The following is a 22,360-nucleotide window of genomic DNA, read 5'->3' on the forward strand; positions in this document are numbered from 1 at the left end:
CAAGGCCGACAGAGAGCCATTTCACCGTAGTTCTGTTATTTTTCCCCCTTTTGATGACCCTTTGCTTTTTTTTCCAGCTTATATGACCTTGTCAGATTTAAAAAACATAATGTTAGAAAAGTCATGCTTGCACACGCATGTGCATGGGTGCACACGCACACACACTCAGATGAGTGCACAAAGACCACAGACAACATGCTAAAATTCACAATAAAAATATCAAAGAGAAATGCAGCTGGTGGGAAATTCAAGTGCCTTTTTAAAAAATGATCCTTCTTCCTACTAGAAAAAGAGAAAGAGGAAAAGAATCAGATACTTCAAATAGCTATATGTATTACTAAATATAGTTTAATTAAACCAGACCAGTTTTTATATCTGGTTCTATCTAGATATTGCTGATTTTCAAATTCTAAAACTCGTTAGAATGAAACGTATAATTCTATGGTTGCTTTGTATTTCAAGTTGCTCATTAGTTACATTAATCAAGGTTCCTGAGCATAAGATATTGAATTTTTTGTTGAATTTCTGAGCTTAATACCTTTAAATAGTCATAGACAGCAAAATACTATTATTAAGAAAGTAGAAAGTCTCCCTTTATTGATCTTTATCATAACATAATCCTATTTTTTAAATATCATGCATTTTTGATACAGATATTCTACTTTTCCATACTTATTCATAATATAAGGAATACCAGTATTCTTTTTATATTATATCCTACTTGCCACATGCCTAATATGACCTCTTCAGATGTTTGATTTTTGAACCAACATACTTACATATTTAGTCTAAATATTACCCTCTATTAAGTTCAATCTAAGTATATCTGATGTGTGTAGGTATTAGAATGTCATTTTATTTTATCTTGAAGGCATAACTATGAATACTCTAAATATTAATTCACTTAAATGATGTTTATTCACTCTTTACACAGCAAAGAGGAAATTCATGCTCTAAAAATGAACTGTGTTGAAATTGTACCTGCTGTCTCCTCTTTTTATATTGCAACCACAGAACACAAGAAAATACTTGAAAATGTTTCTCAGAGCTTAATATGTGAATGCACCAAAGATTAGACCAAAGACAAATTAAGTTAAAAAAGGAGATGTTTCCAGGCTTAGAAAACACTTTACCTTTGTACGCAAAAGAACTCTCTTCTAAAACAGGTGCACAGTTGATTTCTTCCTAATACAGGCGCACAGTTGAGTTCTTGTGTTTTCCAGAAAGCATATACACCACCTATGTGGCACTTCATCACCTTCCAGGACAGAAACCTTGTTCTCCCAAATAAAACAACTCTGCAGACTCGATTAGGACATAAGACTACTTTAGTTAATCTTTTCTAGAAACACGTTGGCAGGATTATTCAATCTAATTCAAATCCTTGTTCATTTTTCTTCAATGAAACATTACTAGGATCTCAAATAGTCTCCAAACTCATCCCAGTTTGGGAGCACTTGGTGTTCTTCTGATTTATCAGTGCTAATATTAGGGCATACTGATTCATGGGCCTTTTATATATGGCAGAGTTGGAAGATACAAGATAAATCACAATTTTAATGGCATTAATTGTATAAATCCCTTTGTGAAGTCTGTAACAGTAGGACAATACAATTCTGGAATATATGGTACTCACATTAAGAAAAAACTATTGTTTAATAATATTTATTTATTTATTTATTTATTGTTTTTATTTTAATCTCAATTAGTTAACATACAGTGATATATTAGTTTCCGGTATACAATATAGTGATACAACTAATAATTTTTAAACATAACCCAAGCTATATAGATTTTTGGGAGGATAAATATATGGATATAAATGATATCTTTATTATTATTCCAGTTTAGATAATTACTTAAGAGACAAAGATACGAAAAGTGATTTTCCTAAGATGCTGTGTCTACAAGACACAATATACAAAATTCTTACAAATAGACGAATTAGGAAAAACTGAGGGGTTTTTGTGATTTCTATGGCTTCATGTCCAAGAAAATCACATCAATTCGGTAGTCTTTCTGGAATTTTACTTTCCCAACCCAATGTACACACACACACATGCACGTGTGCAAACACACCCATGCACACATGCACACACACTATGAGCAGACTATAGAGAGACTGTAACTGCTCTATCATTAGATGAGATGATGACATTCTCCTTCAGATAGAGCAAAACTTTAAATTTAGATGTTGAAATCCATTACCTAGAGGAAGACAGACAACACAGAGGGATATAAAGAAAGGGAAGAGTATCTGTTTAATTATGATCCAGAGAGAAGATCTCCATCATAATAAACTAAGATCTCTACAGTTTTATTATCATTTTTTTCTCTCTCTCTGCACTAGAAGTTGGTTGTTGTGTTGTTTGTTTCATGGTTCTCTCCAGTGCTAATCCCTCATTGTGCCTCTGGATTGAATTTTTTTTTCCTGAATACTCTTACACTATTGTATTTAGTTCTTAGGCCTTAGTTGATAGGAAAACGTGTAGTCCAGCCTAATTTATGCCCTGTACATAAGAAGTTTCTTCTTTAGAAAAGAGTCTGTTGCAAATTTGTCTCAGTTTTGTTTCTGCAGTTTTCATCATGCAATTTCATACTTCACCTGTGGATTTCAAGGAAATAAGAAGTCGAGCCCCCAGGAAAGGAGTCATTTACCTGGGGAGGGGATATTGTGTCTTTGGATGTCCTAATTCATCCTGTACAACTTATTTGACAAAACAGCTCATGCTATAGCAAAATCCAGTGACTTCCATGACGTGGCTTGATAATGTTTGATCATCAGAGATAATCTTTAGGTTTTATAAAATAGCCTTTTCAGTTACTGTTATGTGTTTTCTCCATCTGTACAAGCCATTACTTGTACATGGTTTTGAGGTATTTCCTCTTATTCAAAATAAGAGAAAAGTTCAAAGTTAAAATTCTTGAGTCATATATACTCCATACTAAAGAAAATATCCGTGTAAAATTTGAGTATTATAAGACATGAACACTATTTTCTTAAAATTAAATCATTTTAACCTGGCATGAGATTTGAAATAGTAAATGAGCTAAATGTGGGAATATTTCTTTATTCACATTAATGTGAATACCAAAGTTCTTACACACCTAATTCTTGATTATTTAGTAACATTTTATCCAATTTTTTTCTAGATAAGACCTCTTTTTACTTTTTCAAATATGTCTACCTCTTGATGACTTCATTTCTTCCAAGGGTCTTGCATCAGTGCTAAACAAGTGAAGGTAGAGAAAAATACAACTCAAAGCAGTCACCTGTGTAGCTTTTAATAATGATCTTCTTTTATTCCACGATTTTCGATACAATTAAAACATAGAAATATTAAGGTGGGTGACTAGATAATTTATAAAAAGACTGAAAGAGCCTAATATGAAACAGATAAGACTTGTCAGAGATTTATTTTAAGACTGTGTTCAAGTAATTACTATGAAATAACATAATTTCCAGGAATGAAAACAACTAGTAAAAACAAATTATCATTGATGGGGAAAGAAAGCCAAACAAAAGAAAAATAGAAAAAGGTGATACCAAAATGCATACTTATAAGGTTTATAACTTACTTGCTAATGATTTCTGAATGATGGTTTTATATTTATTCTTCTTGATCTGGTATTTTGGATCTTTTTCCTTCAAAATATCTCTAACTTATGAAGTGATTACAAATGAGGAAAAATGTCACTAAAATGACTACTATCTTTATGGCTTTGAGAATTGGGATAATGCGGCAAGAGAATAATTTCAACGTTTAATACTACCCCAAATTTATTATTACCCTGACCATAGCTTCATGAATCTTTCAGAAATAAAAAAGGAAAAATCAAGAAAATACTTGTGGAGATATTCTACTTTCAAAATGAAGCAAATCTGGTTTGGCTGGAGTAAAATTTGCTGGAGTAAACCCCCAGTGATCCCTCCTAAGAAAGATAGGAAACTGTTTCCATGAGCTGTATGAGTGAGAGCGAGGGGAGGGATGTGAGTGTCTGTGTCCATTATGAGCAGTGGTGAAGGCACATGGTGGCTTAGTTCAGCCAGGGATGTGATTCAACCTGGTTGTGTGCTGTGGGGCGGGCAGGTAAGTAATAGTGCTTGATGGTCTTGGCTGGGAGTACAGCATGATGCTTCCTTTTAAGTATGACAGCACAGTGTCATGCTCATACACAAGGGAGACATAAAGAAAAGCCCCTATTTTGGAAACAAAGCAGGCGGGGTCCTCCTGAGGAGATGTCCTACGAGAAAGTGAGTTCATTCTCCTGCTGGCTCCTAGAACTTGTGGAATCAAGGAAGTTTTCTAAGATCTTTGAAGATGCTAAAGTTTCTGAATAAAGTGAAGCATAATGGGCTCTACTGAAATTTCTCCTTAGGAAGATGGCAGGCAATTTTGATTACAGTGCTTTTACTATGAAGAAGAGGGGCTAAATCAGAAGCATAATGCAGTCAATCTCTTCATTCCACCCAGACAGATGCCAGTGTGGAGTGCATTGTCCTGGGTCTCCCCGGCCAGCCCAGCTGACGGTCCTCACCTCTTGATGCCCAGACTCAGGTAACTGTGTGGGCCACCCCTTCACCTTGCTTCACTGTATTTGAGAGAGGGAGAGGGAAAATGGGAAAAGAAGGCAGAAAGTACTGACTGAAGAAAAGGTTTGCATTATTTTAGTGGGCTTCTCCATGTTTCACCTCCCTACCAATTACCATGACAATGGGATTTATTATGAATGCATCAAGAAGTACCGAGTAAGTGAATGCTTTTTCAACAAGCATTTTCCATCCTTAAGCAGCACATCAATAACTATGCAAGCAAATTATGACTAATTTCTATTTCAGAATCTGGACTTCATCACTTAGACAAAATCTTTCTTCTCCTTGGATCCACAGCTTTATCCATTGCAACTGCGTTCTTTCAAGTTACCAGTCTATACAGAGTTTGTGGTTTCCTTGAACCTAACATCAAATTATAGAGCACGATTGCAGTGTAAAAAGCACTCACTGAGATTAATTGATGTATATCTGTGAGGCCAACTAATTCTTGCAGAGTCTTGGAAGAATCTGGAAGTATACAATGTAGTTGACCGACATTTCACAATTCTAAGAGTGAAGCTTTGCTGTGGAAAGCTAAGCTTCACTCTTTTTGTGTGGAAAAGCCTATTAAAAATTGCACGTTTAAAGATGTGGCCTTCACCATCACCTGCCTCCACTTGCTTTCTTTATCCCTAAGGTTTAGCTCCCTTTTCTTCTCTTGTTCCTCTTCCCTAGGTTCCACACTCTTACAACCCTAAAGACAACCTCGATGCAAGAGCCTTGCACATCAATGTTTCTAAAAATTCAGGCTCAATATTCTAAGCATATGCTGCACAGCTCAATTCATCCCAAACTGAATCCATCATTCAAAGCCAGAAACAATTTCTTCCCTTTGCTCAGACTCCAAACATCCGAGTAGTCATCTTTTCTCTCCCTTACCATGTAATCTGTTCAGTGATCAAATCCTACTCATATTACCTCTTTCATATCTTTTATGTCTGTTTCTGCATCTCTAGTCTACCAACTCTGCTCTTGGTCAGCAACTTTTTGCTAGCAATGATGAGTATTTCAATAGTCTCCTAATGGTTCTTTCCTCTGTCTTCTACACTGATGGCAAGATTATTTTACTGAAATTGTCTGATCTTATTATTTTCCCACTTAAAAACCTTCAATGACTAGTTTTGGGACAAGAATGAAGTTTTCATAGCTCTTTGTCATTTAATCCCACCTGCTTTATCACCCCCACTCCTTATGTGAATGTCCATCTCTCGCTCTAATACTCTAAGGCGTAGCCCCAACAAGATGCTTACTCTCTCTGATGTATCCCACCCTCTTGCTTGCACAAGTGCGCCCTCTGTATGCACATAGTCAACTATCAATGGCTTTCACACTTCAAAGTTCATTACCTCCTCCCTGAAGCCTTTAAAAATTCCACAGAATCATTCTATCCCTTTCTTATAAAACATTCTGCCTTATGTTGACATCAATAGTAGATTTATCAACTCTCCCTAAGTCATTCCTCATTTTGCATTATGTGGTGTAGTCATCAAAATTGAATGGTTCTCCTACAGGCATTTAAGTCGAAGAAAAAAGAAAAACTAGAGGGGTGCCTGGGTGGCTCAGCCAGTTAAGCGTCCAACTCTTGGTTTCAGTTCAGGTCATGACCTTAGAGTCGTGAGATGGAGCCCTGCATCGAGCCCTGCATGGGGCTCCGGGGTCAGTGGGGTGTTTGCCTGAGTTTGTCTCTCTCTCTCCCTCTCCTTCAACCTCTTTCCACCCCCTCCCTAAAATAATAAATAAATAAAACTTTAAAAAAAAGAAAAATTTAAGTGAGACATATCTGAGAAAAGAAGCTGAATCCTATATTTCTCATAATTCTTTCTCTCCCTAGATCAATTCCATAACTCAGCCCCTTCTCCTCCTCCTGCTAGTCTAGTTATACTCTTCTGATATCCTTCTTCTTCTTTTCTTGTCAACTATACTAAATTTTACCTAAACTTTTAGTTCATATTGCTCTAGGATCTATTGGCTCCTTCCCCCAAAACTTCTCTGGCTTCTTGCTATTCTTCAGTTTCTAAGAAATCATTTGCTGAAGGAAAATACATACACATAGTTTTTTGTTTTGTTTTGTTTTAATTGAGGCATAATTGACTTATAACATCTTACCAATTTCAGAGGTACAACACAATGATAGGATATATGTATATATTGTACAATGATTACGACAATAACTCTAGCTAACATCTCTCCCCATACATAAAGCTTTTTCTTTTCCCCTTGTGATGAGAACTTGTAAGAATTACTTTCTTAGCTACTTAGCAACTGTTGTGTTGGTTGGTTATTGTTTTGTTTTTTTCAATTCCTAGATGCCATCTCCACAAAGATTTAATCTTTCTTGGATTTTACTGATAGGATAAGTAAAGGTATGGTAGAATATTTTGTAGTAATTTGATGACAGGCACCAAAGCCAGGGCATTTTAGTTTTTAGGGAACTTTGCTCCTGCCCAAATAGGATTAAGGCAGTTTAAAAATATAATTCATTTGGATTTCCTTTTTTCTTTCAGACACCTGCCTATAGTGCTTATTTTGTCTGGGTGAAAAACATATGACTTGCTGCCAGAAAAAAAAATCATTTAGTTTATGTCTGGTGTAATTTTTTTTTTTTTTTTTTTTTTTTTGGTATTTTAAAGGGTTAGAATTTCTCAATGAAAAACTGTTTCCAGAAACTAAAACATAAGGAACAACCCGATTGCAGGCCTACAACACTTTACTCTCCAGTCAGTGAAACTTTATACTACCTAAAGCTTATAGAAATGTGCTACTTTGTCTACCACCGTGAAACTGAGCTAAATACAACCCTACAGCATTTTCCAGGACATCGCTGAGCAGGAAGCAAGTTCAAATGAAATGATTGCAGTGCTACACCTTAAGCCTGACTCAGCAGGATGAACCGGCCAAGTGAATATTTGATTTCTTATTTTTCTTTTCGTACATGGGCCATTCTTCTAGTCTAGGTAAACATTCCACCTCCCAACCATCTCTCTTTCCTTGTGCTATTTTAAAAGTTTTGTCTTTTTTTTTTAAGACTTTATTTATTTGAGAGAGAGAGAGAGAAAGAATGAGCAGGGGCAGAGGGAGAGGAAGAATCAGACTCCCCACTGAGCAGGGACCAAGACTTGGGGCTCGATCTCAGGACCCTGAGATCATGACCTGAGCCGAAGGCAGATGCTTAACCAACTGAGCCACCCAGGTACCCTAAAAGCTTTGTCTTTTGTTATTGGCAATAAAGACTTGGTTCTTTCTCCTCCTGGTATTTGTTTTATTTTAAAATATGATTGTTGCTTTTTCTGAATAAGAAGATTATATATAGAAAACACCTTTGGTTGTCTACAGACTACCTTCCCCTCTCCTTCCTTCCTGAAAAGAATTTTTTTTAAGTATGTACTCCTTCCTCCAAAGCCGCGTGTCTCAGAGCAATCTGACTCCGCCCCTGGTGCAGAGGCAGGTCTGATGGGTTTTAGGGTTATCCTACTCTGCTAACAGTAGCTGAGGAATGAGAATGTGAGCACATTCTAGTGAGATTGAGGGAGACGTTGCAGAGCTTGTGGAAAGTTTTTTTTTCACCTCAGGAAAAGAGAGCCAGAGGATGTTTTTCTTCTTCCTTGGGACATTTTCACAAATGTGTGATATTCCTGGATCATTGGTCTTGCTATCTGCCTCAGGATTAAAACAAAAGCAAACATGACAGAGAGCAAGGATGAAAATTACCTGCTCTTGGGTGACATACTTAAGCTGTTGGCTCAACTATGAGCCCAACCTCTGAATTTACTGCTCACGTGAGATAATACATTTTCTTGTTGATCAAACTATTTTCGTTAGTGCTTGCCTCACAGTTGAAAATATCCAAACTGAGGCAAAGGTGCACAAAATCCAAGTCCAGGGTAATCTTTTCTCCAGTGCCCACCTCAATGCCAACTTCAATCGAAAGAGGAAATGTCTTGAAGACTTTAAGGTTTCAACCCGCCTTGTGTGGTATGCAAATCCACACTGCTATCACTGCCCCCAACATCTGGTAAACTGCCACTAGTAAGAGCTAACATTTTAGCAGGGAAAGCTAATAGAAACCAAAGCTTTTCAACTCTGAGATATAAAAGAGCAGCTGGGAGAGAAGAACAGATGGGAGAGAAGAACAGATCGAAGCGCAAGAACAGCTTTACTTGCTTCTGATTCACCTGCAGGCAAACTTGGCAGGTGCCATAGGCTTACATGCTTTTTTAGGTAGCATTTTATATCCCAATAAACAAACACTGTCTTTTTTGGCGGGAGTACCACATTTATTCAACAAATCTTTGTCGGGGGCAGAAGATATCATAGCCCTGGTGGGAGAGAGACTTCCCAGACATGCTTCTGCCAGCACGGTTTCCAGCGCAGGGTGAAGAGAAGATAGGGCCCTGTAATCAGCATGGGAAGGATCACAGAGGTGGTGCAGATAACAATGCCCCACTGCCTGTTTTCCAACATGATACTAGGCTCAGGAGAGGCACAAAATGTCCTAGGCAGTAGTAACCTAGGATGTTCACCAGAACTCAAGTGCTCCTCATTAAGTCACTTTTGTGTTTTTTTCTGCTTTTGGGTTTTTTGTTTTGTTTTGCTTTTTGTTTTTTAGAGAAAGAAAGAGACAGAGAGAGGGGCGTGGGGAGAGAGAATCTGAAGCAGACTCCATGCCCAGCATGGAGCCTGACACGGAACTCGATCTCACAACCATGAGATCATGACCTGAGCTGAAATCAAGAGTCAGATGCTTAACCAACTGAGCCACTCAGGCACCCCCATTAAGACACCTCTGCTGCTGGCCCTTCCAGATGCCACCTCCCCGGGCATTCCTCAATTCCAACAATTTTCGCCCCAATTTCAATGCTGTTGACTTGTGTTATAAAGCTGCTAATACCTGGAGAAACGCTGAACAGTGGTCTTTCTAGAGATGTTAGTTCCTCAGCCCTCTCTGACACAGCCCATGCCTGTAATCCTTAGCCCAAGGCCAGAATGGGTCCCTCATGCCTACTGAAGTTTAAGCTCTTGCTAGTGAAGAAGCCCCTTAGAATTTTCTGAAACTTGGCTCACAACCCTGGACTGTTTCTATTCATTGAAAATCCTCTTCTTTAAGCCTACTCAGTAATCATAGGCATGGATGGGAAAAGTTCAGAAGGTCACAGTCATTCTTCTATGTATTATGAAATCAATCATAATAGTAAGTAGTAGTACTATTAATCATAAACACAAGCATTTATTTATTGAGCACTTGATATATTCCAGACACTGAATAATTTGTTCCTATGTCATTTGATTTTCACAACTGCTCTCTGTGGTAAGTAGTATTATTTTACCCATATTACAGATGATAAAACTGAGGCATAGTGAAACTAAATAACTTTCCTAAGACCTTATAGCCTCTTTCCTGACCCTACAGGGACAGGAGGCAAACAAGAGTTGGTAGATAGCTTCAATTCTATACCCTAAGGGAGAACTTGATTGCTGTTCAATTTCTTAGGAATTGGATCGACAGGGATGAAGGACAACATGAGATTGGCAAATTTGAAAATCCATATAACTTGTTGCCTTGCCCTTAAAGAAATCTCAGTCTATTCAGGAAGACAGAGTATTTAAACAGGAAAGAGTTAATAACAATACCAAGTGATGTGTTATTTGGCTAAATACATTATCTTGCAAAGTGATTTACAGTAGGATGTCTGTATGTGAAAGGTGCCCATACTTCATCTTTGAATGAATGGGCCCAAGAGGAGGCATCCAGACACATTAACTAAAGTGACTCCCTTCTACAGTGTCAGAATAAGCAATATCTAAGAAATTTGATAAATAATGTTTGAAATAGATTGGCACCAGAAGACCCTGGACATCTCAGGATTCATTTTCTAAGGATGCATTTCCCATATTTCTCAAAAGTGACAGAGATAAATAACAGAAGATACTTGCATAGGATAGAAGCATAAAATCAAATACATGCCCTCCCTCCATGCTCTCATGCCTGTTCTCCACTCTCAGTGCTGGGATGCCCTCTCCCCCTCACCTCCATCTGTTGAAATTCATCCCATCCAGCTCAAATAACAGATCTAACAATAACAGATCTAATAAGTTTACCTCGGAGAACTCTTTCTCCCCTGGAGTCTCCTCATCCTTGGTGCTTCTCTAATGGCTCTTAATGTTTTCTAACGTCAGAGTGATTCGCTCACCTCCCACTACATAAGCTGAAAGTCTCAATCCTTATTTTCCCAGCTTCCTTTGCAGCTAGGGCTCAGGCATGTGCCATGGATCCAGCTAATAAGATGCCCCTGCCCCAGATTTTGAGTCAAGAATTAGTGACGTGGGGGCACCTGGGTGGCTCAGTTGGTTAAGCATCTGCCTTCGGCTCAGGTCCCTAGGAGCAGCGGTGGAGGTTTCGCAGTCGTGGAGGGCCGGGTTAGGGACCGCTATGTGGGCAGGACACACTGCATGGTCTGTGGCCAGCACAGCGGCAGGTGTGTCCTCATGGTACTGTTTTGTGGCATGATCTGGCTCTACCACTGGCTGCTCCTTCTTACCTTTCTTATCCCTCCAACTTCCAGTTCTCCAGCCTTCCCACTGTTTGAAAACTTCCCACTACCTTTTCAAGGAATTCCTTAACTGCCTCAATCCACCAGAGATAGTTTCTATTACTTTCTACTTGGAACCCAGGCGGGTACATTCACTTGGGCCATTGTTTCTTTGTTCTGCTCTTAGTAAAGGAGGAAGTTGTTAAATATTACCATATGTAGGATAACTTCTATAACCCCAAGAACTGGTGCTGTGCCAGTTACCTGTCACTAATGGAAAACTTCATGGGTTGTTTGGATAAGACGGGGTTATATTTTAGAATCAATATATCCATAAATCTATATCATACTTACCTTATCTTACGTCCATGATTCCTCTCCCCCTAAAAAATGGGCAAAATGGCCAAATGATTGCCAAGTCAGCTACAATCAACATTTTCTAATTAGAGGTTGGAGAGGAAAGTATGTCATCTTTTTACACGTAACCATTTAAAGCTTGATAATATGGGTGATTTTTCCTCCTTACAAAGACTACTCTGAGTCCCTTGACACTGTTGAGTTGTGTATTAAGGCAAGAGATTTACAAATAACTTGTTAAAAGAACAAATGTCGTGCCTCGCTACAGTGTTCACACTGTCTTCACGTGCTACATTCATGGTAGTACAGCCTACCATTTATATCAGGAGTATTCTTTTTAGAGGCATTCCTAAATTATCTTACTCGATCCTTAAAAAAAAAGTCTATGAGGCAGTGGCTTATAAGTCACAGGTCTAGAAGTTATTGTTTTCTTGCTTTTTTAAAAAAAATTTTATTTTTTAGTTTAAGTAATTAGCTTCAAGTCATTCAAATTAGTTAGTGAAAAGCCAGAACTAGACTCAGTTTTTTGACCCTGAGAAAGTTGCACTTATCAGATTTAAAGGATTGAAATAAGCTCATCAGTCAATCACTGTGTCAGCCAAGTATTTTTTTAAGCCTCTGCAGGGTCCTTAACATTGTCCTAACCCCTGCCACTTGAGATATAGAAAAAACATTGAACATGGTCACTGCCTACAAATAACTTACTCTTGAAATTATTTTCTACGTAAAGAGCCCAAGCAGGACATAAAGCGGGGGGAATGCAGGGGGAAAAATGAGAGGGTAAAATATCTCATTTCTGCAAAAAGAGTGAGGATAGAGGTGACTATTAGCAGGTCCCATCCTTTCCCTAGGTGTGTAATACACAAGAGCCTTAAATGTGGCAGCAGAGGAGCCCAGTCTAAGCAGCTAGGAATTTGGAAGAATCCACTTCATCACCTTTTTCTTTGTATTATCTTCTCCTTTGGTAGTCTTCTTGACCTCCTCTTCCTTCTTCCCCATATCTAATTCTCCCTGCATTCCCTCAGATCCCAGGACACTGTTTTCCAAGCTTATTTACAGTAAGTTGTTAATGATTAATAATGGTTTAATATGCTACCTGTCCCAGTAGAGCCTTCAAAGCCTTTATGAAGAAGATGAATTCCATGGGACTATGAAGCATCTTGTTAGCTGATGAAGGGAATACGTCGGAAACAAAGGATCTTTCATCAGCTTTTAAATTAATACCACTATACTTAATGTTGACTTTTTTACTATTTCTATTTTTTCATTCATATGGAAAGATCTGTTATGTTATAGATATATTTTGGTTACTTCTAAGAAAAATGTGATAGATTGCCCAACAGATTAAAAGAAGATAATGTTGAAATAATAATAATAGTAATAGCAGCAAAATCTAGGGAACAGCACGATGTGGTGGAAAAAAATACACGGAATATGGAGTGAGTAATTGTGGTCTTGCTCTAGAGGACATGTCAATATCCTAACCCCTGGAACCTGTGAATGTGACCTTATTTGGAAAAAGGGTCTTTGTAGATGTAATCAGGTCGAGATGATTTAGGCGGCTTCTAAACTGAGGGACTGGGGTCCTCCAAGAAGACATCAGAAAAAGAAGAGGCATCAGAAAGGGAGAAGGCCATGCAAAGCAGAGGCAGAGACTGGAGCCCTGTAACCATAAGCCAAAGAATGCCTGTAATCACCTTGAGATGGAAGAAGCTAGGGACAGAATCTCCCCTAGATCCTTCAGAGGGAGCATAGCCCTGCTGACATCTGTATTTTGAACTTCTGGCCTCCAGAGCTGAGCCAGAATAAATTTCTATTTTAAGCCACCAAGCCTATGGTCATTTATTATGGCAGCCCTAGGAAATGAGTAGAGAGTGTAAGTCTGGAGACGTGCATCCCAGTCTGTTACTGCTTCTACTATGGTTCTGTGATCTTGGATTTGAGTACTTGTCCCAGCTCCAGGTTTTTCAATGGTTCCATCACAGGGTTGGTCAACCTGAGAGTTACAGTTTCTTTAGCCATAACAACGCCAATATTCTGCTTATGTATAATGTTTTATTTATTTGTTTATTTAGAAAGATTTTATTTATTTGAGAGAGAGAGAGATAGAGCACAAGCAGGGGAGAGGGAGAGGGAGAAGCAGACTCCCCGCTTAGCAGGGACCCTGATGTGGTACTTGATCCTAGCACCCTGGGATCATGACCTGAGCTGAAGGCAGATGCTTAACCCACTGAGCCACCCAGGTGCCCCTATAATGTTTTATATTTTAATAAGTCTTCTTTCGTAACTGAGTTGTGATGAATTTAAGGCAGATGATTTAGAGATAAGGGCATGGGGGGACAGAAAAATGCACTGTTGCATTTAATTATTTACCTAAAATCTTTCATACCTCTGCTATGTCCAGGCGCTTTCTTGTGTATGGGGGATACGGAGATAAAGTTGCTTGACCAAAGTTGTTAGCTGACATAGTAAAAACAGCAATATCCCTTCTCTTTCTTTCTGGTAATCACATGGCAAACAAAATTAAAAGTTAAACTTTTTGATCCCTGATGCCACTACATATGGTCACATGCCCAACTTGCGGGCAATAGGCTATAAGAAGATGTAAATGTCTCTACAAGGAGAGGGTCCTTGTTCAGCCTTTTTCTTCATGCTAGGAAGAACACCAGTGTAGTGTCAGTGTGCATGTTGGACCAGAAGTGACTGTGAGCATGGAAGGTCGCACAAGACAGCAACAAGATGTGAGGATGCAGAGCCCATCACACTGGTGCAGCGTATCAGCTTGGAGCACATTATATCCAGATTCTTAACTGATAGAGATGAATATCTTCTATTTGTTTATATCGCCGCTCTTAATGTGTGTATGTAATTTACAGCCCCATCTTTTGGCTAATGGCAAATGCAAGTCTGCCTCTCTGCTTCTTCTTTGAGTAGACCTTTTCTCCTCCCCACTCTTTGTGTATCTCCTAAAGACACCTGCATATGCACTTTGAGCACTGAGTTGTCTTCCTGTTTCTCATTGGCACGATTCTTTTTGGTCCTGTTCTGCATTTCTGTGTCCTTGAACTCATTCTTATATTTGTGATTAAGCTTGGCAGCTGCTTCACAATGTTGTCAGAGACGGAAATACAGGCTCTGCTTCCAGCAAGCACATCAGGGCCCAGGGCTTGTCCCGCACATGGATTCAGGGCCAGGTTTGTACTTGCTTACTGCGCTGAATGTTCCAGAGCGCTGTTGAAGTGCCCCATGGGTGCAAGACAGCAGCTTATGGAGCTGATGTGGAACCTCGGACACCATTGTCTTCTGTCACTGATTTAGTGACTAGCTATTTTGCTGGGAGAGAAATAAATTCTTGATCTTCCTGAAGACTTTGCCTACCTTATTATATCCCAGGTTTGAAAGAAAGAAAGGAAACACAGTTTTGTGGCAAAATATTTGTGAAAAACTGTGCATATGAATAAGTAGTTTGACTCTAAAACTAAGTGTCCCTGACCTTTTTTACTGATCTGGGAAGAAACCCAAACTGGCAAATAGCTGTTAGCTATTGCTGAGGGCAAGGATTTTAACAAAAAGAAACGATAAATTACAGTATCTACACTTGTCTGTAATAGTCACAAAGGGAAAAGCAAGGTTTGTGCCACACCTTATCTAGAGAATTTCTCTTTCCCATGTCAGGGCCTTTAGATTGTTTAATTTTCACATATATCAGTTGCCTCATGCTCAAAAATGAAAGAATAATATCTCTATTTATATGCTGATATGACTCTATCTGTATAAATGTAACCATATATATCATATGTATGCATATATACACACACATGCATATACAGATAAGTATGTATGAAATGACTGGGTTTTTTCATACTATAATTTGTTCTTTAAATATCATTCTTGCTTTTAAAATTAAAGAATTAACATATTCAGATATTTCCTTTTTTAATCCATCTCCCCATCATAATACAATAAATATAACAAAACATTTTCATACCTTTCTATGTTTGTGCACTCGTAAAAGTTCTCTGGCTGAACTTTGGCCTTTCTGGTTTGAATTCTATCCAACCAACTATGTTTATTAAACAAAAAGTAACAGCACTCAAAAACTCCATAGTCTCCAAATTTCTTTGTTTTTAATTCTTATCTCATTTATCTCTTTCTGGAATGTAGCCAATTGCTCATGTAGCCAATTCTTTCTCTGACACGCTCGTGGATTTAGAAACTTCCCTAATTTCTCAATCTTAAGAGTCCCTTTCCCAAGTGCTTCATTTTTTTCCTTCCCCTTTCCTTTTTTCTAACTTTGTTTTTGTTGTTCTGACACATTCAGATCCTCTGTTAACATGTTCATTTATACCCACATCCTAGCTCCTGTCTTAATTTTATTTGTGACACTCCTGCGTGGTTCAGTCGGTTAAGCAGCTGACTCTTGATTTTGGCTTGGGGCATGATCTCAACTGGTGTCATGATCTTGGGGTTGTGGGATTGAGCCCCGCATGGGGCTCCCAGCTTAGTGTGGACTCTGCTTGAGATTCTCTCTCTCCCTTCCCCTCTGCTCACACTCTCTCTAAAATAAATAAATAAATCCTTAAAAAAATTATTTGTTTTACCAGAAGATGATCAAATAAGACAATGGTGTCCTAATTCCATTTTCTACAACCTATCAGTATTTCTTTCACTGTTTTCCTTCATTCCCTGCCAAGTTTTATCCTCTCTTTTACCATCTTCTTCACCATTTCCTTTCATAGATTGTCTTTCCATTTTCAAAAATTTTTTCTTTTCAAGGAGAAAATACCCTTCTGAATAGTTTTTAAAATATGTGGAACACATATATACATAGATAAAAACCACCAACAACAAAATACCTAGCACAAAACCTGCTTAATCAATCTTGCTTAGTCTTCTAATGGTGACATAAATTTCCAACAGGTTTGTCTTTGATTCTATTTCTCTTACTGTCATTCCTCATTTTAGCTACATTGTCTTCTTCTTTAAATATATTCTGTTTATTCTTGGGACATCCATTTCTTCTCCATTATCAATATTATAGTATCTCTCTTTATCTCCCATTTGTGTGTTTTAATATTTTGTTTTGTTCAATTTTGCCCAGGCTCTTCTAGTATACCTGTTATATTTGCCAAATTCATGCTTTTTCTTACAAGGCCATTTGTAGAAACTATGCTTGCATTCAGCCTACAAATCACCCTCCGTTGATGATAATTATCTTTTTTTTCTAAAATACAAAATGAATTATTTTAAGATTGGTTATGTCTGTTGACCACACATACAATAAAGATCTACATAAATATCCAATATGCTTTTATCCTCTTGACATATTAATGTTTCCTCAACCACTCATTGAGTGTAAGGATACTAGCCTTATTTGTCATATGGTCCTTATATATTTCAGCCATCTCTCTGCACTGTGAACAGCAACCCTCTCTTTCTTCACTTCCTTAAGTGAGCTCTCTTCCCAATAGGTATCAATCACTTGCAGATGAAGCTGACTTGATATGCAGAACACTGTTATCTAAATAGCAGGTATTGTTTATTCCCATTTAATAACAAGGATACTTGAGACTCAATGTGAATTACTTATACATTGAGATTCATTGAGATGCATTGAGTCTCCTTTACATCAAGTGTATTTTAGATAGATAGATGATAGATAGATACATGTTTAATTCTCCCAACAGTCCTACAAGGTATTACTGTCTCCATTTTTTACAGATGAGGAAAAGGAGACTCAGATATGTTCACGACTAGCATTTATTAAACATGCACTGTAGTAGATATTGTTATCCACACTATTGTACTTAAAACTCAACAGTAGCACTATGTGGAAAATATTAGTTTTCCCGTTTTACAAAGCAGGAAACGAAGATTCAGAGATACCATGAAATTTGCTTGATGCAAACCTATATTACTTTTATAATTTTTGCTCTTTCATCTTCTTTATTCTTTTTCTTAAAATTCCAGTTAACTTACTATTTTATTTTACGGATTGAATAAATTTTTCTGCTATATTTTCTCTCATTTTCTTCATCTATTTAGCTCTAAGTTCTGGAAAATTCCTTCAACTTTGTCTTTTAGACTCTATATTGAGCTTCTTATATTGTGAATCATGTTTTTATTCCCCCAAATCTTTTATTGTTTCTCATGTCTTATTTTATAATAATATTCTCTTCTTTTATGGCTATAATATATCTTGACTCTCTCTGAGGATATTAATTAGAATTTGAAAATATCTTTCCTGAATTATCTGATATCTTTCAAATTAGTTGTCCTATCTATTCATTTTGGACCTTTTTTTCATGATGTTGATTTTCCTCAAATTTTGTTCATCTTGTTTTCTCTTTTGTTATGGATTTTTTCCCAGTGACTGTTGATTATCTGTCATATATAGGATGATGACATAGACTAACGAATAAAGGTAACCGGTATGGGCTCTCTTTTCTATGACCTAGGTTTCACTATGATTCCAAAAGCCCTCTCACTGGAGGGGATGGCTGCCTGGTAGCTCTGGATGTGGACAATGTCACTTACTAAATTTATCGTTAGGGAGTGCCGATATGGAGAAAACCCTTTTAATGCTAGAATGAGGAAGTTTCTTCTCTGGGGTTCCAGCACCCTCACCAAAAGTCCCAGATTCAATTTCTTTAGAGAACAGTCGTCCAGATCTCACCTGGGGTAAACACAGGACAGCTAGTTGGTTTAGGTAAAAAGTAGTGGGAGAAAAGATAGGGAGCTGACTAGAGCAACTGCTCTGGAAATAGTCCTTTAATGCCTGACTACCCATTCTCGATCTCCATATTTGCTGAGGAAAACTGTGGACCTTCTCAGGGATCCTGTTGCAAAGATGTGTTTTCACATATGGGGCAAGACTTATCTCTTGCATCTTCTAGACTTTGGATTCCTCCAATTTGTTTTATTCAATAAGTTATTCTCCTTCACTTGATTCTTTTACAGGAAATTTGTGGGTGCTCTTCTCTCTAATAATGACTCCCACCCCATTTATCTATTTTCCTGCACCTATTTCTTTTTAAATTTCTTGCTGCCATCTTGATGAAGTGTTGGAAAAGATAGAAGGTTAAACTTTGAGTTCATCTTCATCTTAATTCTGACTTAAAGTGAATTTAAGGTGACAATAGGTGAAATTTGAAAATCAGTGAAAAAAGTGCATACTTTTGGCCTAAACCATTGGGGCTTACAAAATTGTGAATAAAGGAGCAAGAGTGTCATGGTAGTAGAAATAGAGCCTAGAATTAGAGGACTGTAGCTCTGACAGATGAACTTAGACAAAATTATTCTTAAGGAATAACATATACCAACACTTTTAGGGAATATATTCTAAGATTTTTTTTCCTTCAAGTCTATGTTATTTGGGAGTAGAGACAATGCCCTCCTACCTAAATTTCTATATGTGACATAATGTTTATTCTTCTGAACCTTGTTGTTTTGCGAATATTTATGCAAATCCCCAGGTGCACTTTAAATTACTAAATAAAAAGCAAGAGGCTCACAAGCAACTTCAGGAATCCCAGCTGAGTCAAAGCTTGTCAAAGGTGTGCCAAATATAAGCCAAAGTTGTTATTTCTCCCTATGTATGGTGTAAACTACACAGTTCAAAATTGCTCTTTATTACAAAAAAAATTGCTGAAAATTTTTTATAAATCTTTACATTTTAACAATTACAAAGACTCTATAGTGTGTAACATCTTCAGGCTATATTGAATCAAATTGACTATTTTTAGGTAAAGATTTGTATACCTGTTAGTACAAACTAACACAAATCTCTTCCCCAGTATTACTTTTAAACACATAGATTTTACTCGAATCCTGAAAAAGGGTTCAGGAAAACTCATGCAAAATCTTTTGGCCTTGTCTTGTAAGAATCATAGGAAAGTGGATTAAAGCATTCATCATCAATCAAGTTAGATTGCAAGATGCCCTACTGGAGAGAAAGATTTAAAATGATAATTAAAATGCTTTTTAATGTTATTTGTTGTGTATTTTATTAATATTTTTCTTTCAAGTAATTTTTTTATTTTTACATGGAATCAGCAAGTTGATACCCAACAATCAAGCATTCTCAGAATCTTTAAGGTCAGAAAAATGCTGGAAGCAGGTTGACTTTGGCATACAGGGTTCTAGAGTTCCCCAATGAAAATGAATCGGAGTGCTTTTTTTTTTTTAATGCTACATGAGAGCCATGTCCATAGCAGGCACAGAAAAAATTGATAAATGGGTGAATCAAATAAAAGAGTGACTTATTAGTGGAGAAGGATCTACACTGTCATTAGGAATGGTTAGATGGGTCCCCAAAGAATTATTTCTTTCTAGTGTTTCCTGGGGGGTTAAAATTAAAAACAGGAAAATAATTGCTAGCTTCTTCAGCATTTAGTTCTCAATCAAATATCCTTTTATGGTAGTAACATTTCAAATTAATTGCTTCATGAGGTTAGAAATTTCACACAATGCAACTCACGAAATACTGATTTTGTGACTTGATTTACCATTTCCCTTCCTAAATGCGTTTTATTCTTGTGGCCTCTGGGTTGGAGGCATCACTGTCCACACAGGAGCCTTTCAAGTTAGAAACCTGGAAGTCATCCCTGTCCCATCTGGTTCTCCCTCTCACATGATTCATTCGTTGGCCCCACAAATATTTATCGTGTGCTGTTTGTGCCATACACCGTTCCAGGTGATGGGTTTGGGGGTGATCAGAATCAACAACATCTCTAGTGTCACAAAGCTTGCATTCTAGAGAAGATACAATAAGTAGATATGCCAGATGTTCGGTGGAGAGAGGTACCCTGGAGAAAAATAAACAAGAAAAGGGGTGGAAAGCTATAGAACTTCACCCCATCCTCTTCCCTCCTTCGGGGGAGAGAAGCTATTCTTCATCATAGCTCAGAGCAGTGCAACAAGAACCTTCTTATTTCATCACATCTGCCCTCACTGATGTTTAAATAGTCTACCTAAAATGATAGACCTCTTCAATTTCCTCCTTAAATTCCTCAAAGCTTGCTGTCACCTTTAAAAAAAAAATCCTTAGCTCCTTCCCTTAGCAGTTGGCCCTCTGTGATCTTGCCACTGTATCTATTTCCAGCTTCATAGCTTCATTTCCGCCTCTCTGTTCCCAGTGTGACTTTCTAGCAATTCCTAAAATAGACTATCAGAGATGTTTTGTTTCCAGGTCTTCCCTCTTATTGCATTAATAACAGTAGCTAATATGTTGCTGTGCCCGCTGCATAGGAAGGTGTCCCTACCTCTTCACCTGCCTGATACCTCTTCGTTCTGTCATACTTTTATCCAGGAATGCTTCTGTGATTTCTCCATTTCTCCTGCTGTATTAAATGCATCTCAATTTCCTACTGTTAGAGGATTTTGCGTCTCCTTGGTGCCCACGGTTCTTGGTCACGCCGCTTCGAAGAATGAAGAGGTAGACCAGACGATGAGTGGTGGGCAGCAAAGCAAGGAGTATTGAGCAATAGTATAAAACTCCCAGAGAAGGAAGGGGGCCCGAGAGGGTTGCCCCTCTGAGTTTCTAAGTTTAGGGGTTTTTATGAGCTCTTTTGTGGAACTTTCTTAAGTAATCAGGGTGTGCTGAGTCCTGCCAGTCAGGGCTTTGGTCATGTATCTGTCTACCTATTAGATTAATGTCCATGTGCTGTTGGTCTTTTTTTGCTGACATCTGGGGGCTTATGTCTTAACTGCTTCTTGCCTGTGATATTGACAAATGCTTTGTGGTTAATTGTCTTATTTTAGGACATATTACAGAAGTCATCTCTGCGAGGGCTGCAAATCAGAATGTCAGTGCGGTCCTGTCTGATCTGCAGAACAAGATGTTAGTGCTGTTTTATTTGAGCTGTCCTGACTCCGTATTTTCTTGTTGGGGACGCTGGCCCTCACTACCTAACTGTCCAACTCACTCCACACAATAAGTTCCCGTAATGCCCAATGCTTCTCTCTGCTACTCCATTTGCCATATTATATTGTAATCATCTTTTTGTGACTCTTTAATTCCCACAGGGAGATGCTTGAGAACAGGACCATGTTTCCTTTGTTCTGTCTCCTCAGTGTCTAGCACAGTGCTTGGTCCATATGAGGTATGCAAGGCATATTTGTTAAATAAGGAAGGAAGGAATCAGTGACATTCTAAGTATCCATAATCTAGGCATTAAGAAAATTCTGAAATATAGGACTATTGAGCAGGGGGCAGGGCAAGGAGAAAGAAAATATTTGGGAGCCCTGAAATAATAATAGTACCCAATAAAGCTGTGCAGTAAATACAAGAAAAATAAAAGCTATAATGCCAAGCCATCGATAGCCCTCATTTTATTGATGAATAAGAGCATACACAAGGGAAGCACTTTACAAATAAGATAATAAATATCTAAGTGATTACTTGAAAGGTAGAAACATTTAGAGGATAGCTTTATATAGAAGGCAATACCTATGAAAAAATGCAAAAAGTATTTGTGCAGGAGAGAACTCCAGAGCAGGACTGGAATGACAGATGGGGCCTGAATCAGATTCAGTGATGTCCAGGCCACAGAGAGGCTGGGATGGGATTGTTCAGACAAGACGGACAACACTAGTAAGGGCTTGAAGAAGGAGCAAGCAGGAGCAGTGGAAGGGGAAGATTAGAAACCAAAACCGAAGACTGGATAGAAACTGGCTGCAAATAAGCATTTCTTTTGTAACATTGTCCTGAAGAACAAACTGCAGGCATAAAGGGAACTGGGTTTCTCAAGGGAATTTGTTTTTTTTAAGATTTTATTTATTGATTTGAGAGAGAGAGAGAGAACACAAGCAGGGGAGAAGCAGAGGCAGAGGGAGAAGCAGGCTCCCCACTGAGCAGGGAGCCCAACGCGGGGCTCGATCC

The sequence above is a fragment of the Phoca vitulina genome, unplaced genomic scaffold (genome assembly GCF_004348235.1).
Source record: "Phoca vitulina isolate PV1807 unplaced genomic scaffold, GSC_HSeal_1.0 scaffold17, whole genome shotgun sequence".
NCBI lineage: Eukaryota > Metazoa > Chordata > Mammalia > Carnivora > Phocidae > Phoca > Phoca vitulina.